General features: G+C 40.2%; 1 long non-coding RNA gene across 1 annotated transcript; it reads left to right on the forward strand.

The window, feature by feature from the left end:
* The first annotated feature begins 943 nt into the window (after positions 1 to 943).
* Positions 944 to 1,618, forward strand: LOC143106369 (uncharacterized). Its single transcript, XR_012983673.1, has 3 exons — positions 944 to 1,031; positions 1,187 to 1,516; positions 1,601 to 1,618. It is a non-coding gene; the product is annotated as an uncharacterized LOC143106369 (long non-coding RNA).
* The last annotated feature ends 4,030 nt before the right edge of the window (positions 1,619 to 5,648 follow it).

Genomic DNA, 5,648 nt, shown 5'->3' on the forward strand with positions numbered 1-5,648 from the left:
ATGCTTTTGTTTAGAATGAATTAGTACATCTGTCAATAGGAACAGAAACAACAATATTGCTATTGTTACAACTGCAGATGTCAGAGAGCAAATATGCAAGATCAGGCCACTGTGGTGATGTTGCCTTATGCAAAATATATTTCCCAACTAATGTTAAATATTATAACCCCCCCCCCCCCCAATCCCTTTTCTTCCCTTAGCTGAGAAAGAGGTCTCTGAGGCCTCCTTCTGCTCAGAAGAGGGATCATTCTCACCCATTGAGTCTGTGAGGTCATTCTCTTCAGTTGAGTCTGTGAGTTCAGGCTCCACTGTTATTACAGAATGCACCAAAGCACGGAGAAGGCAACTGGTAGAAGGACCACCTGACAGTAAGGCAGCAAAAGATGTAAGTTGTTCTTAGGTTGTTGGTAGGATGTCAAAAAATGTTCAAAATGCATAGCAAGTTTACATGCAACCTCTATATTACAGATGGTCTATGTAGCTCTACATCAAAAAACCGGGGGTGAAGACATATTCAAAGAGTACAACGCAACCAAAGGCCTTTCTGATCAAACAAGAAGGAAACTCGTCAACATCCTGGTGGCAGATATGGTCGAGAGTAATGGGTAAGTGACCAATAAAATACAACCCCAATTCCAGAAGAATTAAGACGCTGTGTACAATGTTAATGAAAACAGAATGCTATGATTTACAAATTCTGAAAACCCTTTATTTAATTGTGAATAGTGCAAAGACCAACATATCAACTGTTGACAGAGAAAAAAGTTTCTGATGCCAGTTAACCTAATTAGTTGTGAAATGTTCCTTCTTTTGTTGTCTATTACACAACTTTTCTAGCGTTTCGTTGCCCCCGTCCCAACTTTTTTGAGATGTGTTGCTGGCATAAAATTCATAATGTGCTTATATTTCAAACTGTCCCTATCTTGCTATGGTGTAGGAGGGTCCCACCAATCAATGTCCGCGTGACCTATGCCCTAGGAATAGTCACCCTTTTCCCCAATTTGAAGGATAAGGCTTCACCAACTGGTTATGTGAGTATTATGCAACAGGAACCTCTCATTTAGTCTTGGTCATGTATAGAGAAAAACCTTATTTTGGGGTCCTGATACAGACATCAGCTTTGATGGATTTTAATATTGACTGATTGATTGATTAATAGTGTCTTGCCTGTGTTCTTGTCTGACAGGAACATTACTACGATCCTCACAGTGGCCAAGGTTACCTGGCCTACAGATTGAAAACGGTTCAGCGCAATACCACAAGTGACTTAAAGAGGAGCCCCAAGTCTGCTGATCAACATGGCCCTAAGACCCTGCGTGAGACATCAACATCTGAGCAGCTGTCAGGTGATGAATGCAGAGAAGCGATGTCCGTGATGAAGCATTCAGCAGACCAACCAGTTGTTAAGGAGAAAATGAAGGCAACCTTCAAGCACCGTCAGAGTATGCTACACGATCCAGACCAGTCTTCAGTTATCCTAGATCACTTCCCCCGATTCTTGGATACACCAGGCTTGGTAAGAATAATAGAGACTTGCTTGATGTACCAGTTATAAAATGTGTTGTGTACCATGTTTTAATATGATTTCTGTCTGTGTTAGGTTAACCAAGACTTCACAAGGCTATTTGGAGAAGACGTCTCGGGCAAGTTTATTGCAAAATGGCCAACGTTCTACAAACCTAGGATTATCGCTGTCTGCAAAGGCCTTCGCCCTGGTACTCATGTGGATGACCTTCTGTCCGCTCAAGAGGAATCGAATGATTGTGGTAAGTGTCCACGGATTGTGTTTGCCAGTGTTCTTCATATGCGCTTTTTAACTATGACTGTGTACTGATGGGGTGTGGGTGTTGCCATACTAATCCACTAGGATGGGACAGTGACTTGGCAGCTATCCTCCTGCTCGTTCATCTCTTGCCTCCAACCGCAAAAGGAAAAAGACATGGGAAAATCAGTGCCACTGAAGCTGCTGACCATGTGGTCAAGTTCATGAAGGTATGTTTAGGACATAAATAGTGACTGAATGTTGCTTCACCTCTTTTAACACTTAATTTACCTATGATTTGTCACTTTCTTGCTCAGCTGTTTGAATTTCCCTCTCGCAGCAGTTAGAGCCAACATTTAGGGAAATTATTTATTATTTATCGTCTCCTTGTCTCTGTGCGTGCAGTAACTCAATCTGACATACCCACTACTAGCCTAGTTTTGCATAGCTTATTGAGGTGGGCAGAAGCAACAAGCAGAGATAGAACATCAGACTGAGTTACTGCACACACAGTAACGAGAAGTGTATGTATCATCTTATCTAACTTTGGGGGATAATATTTAAAGTTCCTTTAAAAGAAAATGCCTCTTAGTGAAGGATAGGTAAAAACATATTTCATCTTGTTTAATCCATAATTGAATATTCATTGTATATATTTTAGGGTTGCAGTCTGATGACCAAATGGTTGAAGTATATTGTTTACATAAAATAATGCTCTTAAAATGATTTGGAGATATTTTATTCACTGCTGTGGTGGCACTGTAATCAAGGAGGCCAAGATGATGAGAGAAAATTAATTATTATTTATGTACGTTGCCCTTTGTTGAATAGACATTCAGTAGATCCCAAAAAAGCTCTGCTTTTAACGTGCCATGTCATTTAGAGGTGTTTAGACGCCTATCCAGCTAAAAGAAGATGGAAAATTATTTTTCTGCCTCTTTGGTTTGTAAACAAATTACTGTTCCTAATTTCCCCTCCAACACTCTTAGGTGGGGACGAGCATGGTGACATTCCTGGACAGATTTGGATCAGCACAGCCCTTCCTCCTCTGTGTTGTAGAAAAGAAGAGTAGTATCCAAAAGTTTTACGTCATCCTCGATCAGAAGGCCATTCCCTGCGTGGCGCAGACAGCTGTGGCTGCATTCGACGAACTGTTTAAGGCCCACTTCGTCTTTGCTGTATCCTACGATGAGGCCTTGTGCAACTTCTACACCTTCATTCAGACTACCGTATATGGGATTGACGTCGGCACTACAAAAGAGAGTCCACGGGTCAAGGAAATCCGGGCAAAAGTTGATCATATTGAGGTTTGAAAATGTTCACCTGTTACATTTGCAAGGTACAGCACAAAAGTTGCTCCGTTTTTTTTCAACATTTGAAGTTTGGCCATGCGTTGTACCCAGGACGTACATTGCGTTTGAAATGTGGAGAGAATGGGTGTTCTTCTGTTTTTTACACATATTGTGGATTCAAGAAACATTTATTGAGAGTACATGGAGACTGTGTAGCTTCAAGTTCTATTGTTCCTTTCGACAATGTTGAGAGTAATGTTTGTGTTCCTGATCAACTGCCAAGTGAAGTTTCTCTCGTAAGCTACTCAGCTCCTCTTGAAAAAAGACAGTTACTGGATATGTGTAGCTCTATTGTGGCTCAAGTACAAGCATCTGGAGTCTCTGAAAGTACTGTGCAGTCTTTAGTTGGTTCAATGGAGGAATTTGTAAATGACGTCCATGTCCAAGCACAGAACACTGTTCTTAAATGTCTTTCGTCTGAGGTAACTGAACAAACTCTAAATAAAGTTAAACAGGGTGTCCGCGCGATAGTAAAAGGTAGTAAATAGAATCTACCAAAATGAAGGCCCTTGAAAGGTAGTAAAAGGTAATAAATGCAATTTGACTTGGTAGTAAATTTTTCATCACCACCTCAATATATGAGTTTACATTTTGCTTAATATTTGTGTCTACATGTTTTAACTTCATCTTGCCTAATTAAAAAATATATACGTGCTAACAGGACCTGAGTGAGTCGGAGTCGATAGCAATGACGTAGAAGTAAACTGTGTAGAGTTCCGTGGTTGACAGCCAACAAACAACATTTTCGCCTTTTTGCTTCAGTTGATATTACAGGGATACAAACAACACGCTTTTCGGTGTCTCCTTCACGTTGCTTTGGGCGACTTATATGAATCGTGCAGATCCGAAGAGTTTTTTAGGGGCCAGGGATGCAGGGATGCTTTTCGGCGACTCTCGCGTTTTTCACGTCATCTAGGCCTACCGCAGGCTACCAGAGCTGCGTTTATCATATGGGCCTGCTGGTCTGGTGTCCGGTGCTTCTGTCACTCATCTAATAATATTTGTTCATGTAGCAAAGGAGCGGTAGATGTAGGCCTAGGCTAGCCTATCACTCGGATAGCAGCTAAAAAATATATAGGCTACACTCACTCCGTTAGGAGGCTACTCTCTCAGTTTTCACTAGGCTACTTCAGCTGGAAGTTTTAACAACTGTGGACTTGACTAGTGTAGGCCTAAGCTTTCGTTCAGCTGACGGTAGCGCTGCCATCTGACTGTGATCATCCAGAACCGTGCAATAAAATTCCACCTATCCCATCAGTAACAAAGTTCGAACTAGTCACTGTAACCGACACATTTTTTTTAACGTAACCTAGACCTAGTATCTAATGTTACGGAATTGCAAGAAAACGAGTGAAAACAATTCCTTACTTTTAACCACGCAAGTGCGCGTGTCATTTATTAAAACGGTAGAAAACTGAATCAAAGACGGAACTGTCCATCAACAAAAACAGCATGCAGTTTAAAAGTCCCGTTATTTAAAGTCCCAGACATTTAAAGGGACAGCGGTCACTCAAGACAGACCTACACCACAACTGAGTGATGAACGTGAAATTCTTTGAATAGCCTACAAAACACTGCATTTAGATGACAACTGCGTGAAGAACCACGCGAATCTAGTTAATGGCGAATTAAGTTTATGGCATTCACATTTAAATCATTCAATAGCCTATGAAAACTTGATCAGTTAAATTGTTCTCATAAAAGGAACAGCAAATTATACAAAATATTCCAAATAGGCTAGTTTTATTGCAGTGACAGAAAACTGCAACATCATCCAAATCATTGGCTTAAAGAATCTATATTTTATCAAATTGTGATTAAACTTGATTTACACTCCTAAATGGCATCCTTACCTACCTACCTAACTGTTGTTTTGGGAAGTATTTATCATGCAAGCATCATGCATCCATGCTGAGTAATGCAATGAAATCATAGTTTTCAATTTTGCATTAAAGCAGTCCACTGATGTGCATGTTTTCACGGACTGCTTTGTGTCAAATGTGCAACAACAATACCATACCAATAATAATGGCTTTATATATCCATATAAATAGATTTCTGGGTCTATCCTTAGACTAGAGTTGTTTCGGTGGTGTTTGTTCTTCATTTTTCACCACACATGTTTGGTGTTTTAGCGTCATTTGTGCCAAGGTTATCTTTCACCTTATTAGGGCTAAGGGCTGGTTAGGATAACTCAAGGGCTAGGGTTAAGGTAAGGACAACTGAAACTGAACTCCTCGACACTACAAAAAAACATTGTCATTGACAATGACCATACTTAATGATCACAATTAGAAATTATTAGTGTACCTAATATTTATGATTTATACCTTATAGCAAGTAGTAAGTGGTACCCCCCCCCCCCCCCCCCCCAAAAAAAAGGGCTGCTGCTTGATGTCGTGTTGGTAGTAAAAAATATTGTGGAGGTAGTAAAAAAGGTAGTAAAAAGTAGTAAATTCAACTCTATGATTCCTGCATATACCCTGTTAAAGACTGTTTTGAGCAGCTTGAAAATCCATGTTTATCCCTCAATA

The sequence above is a fragment of the Alosa pseudoharengus genome, unplaced genomic scaffold, assembly GCF_046254945.1.
Source record: "Alosa pseudoharengus isolate Yale_2024_CS ecotype anadromous, Long Island Sound unplaced genomic scaffold, YU_APseudo_1.1 YU_APseudo_1.1_scf_6, whole genome shotgun sequence".
NCBI lineage: Eukaryota > Metazoa > Chordata > Actinopteri > Clupeiformes > Clupeidae > Alosa > Alosa pseudoharengus.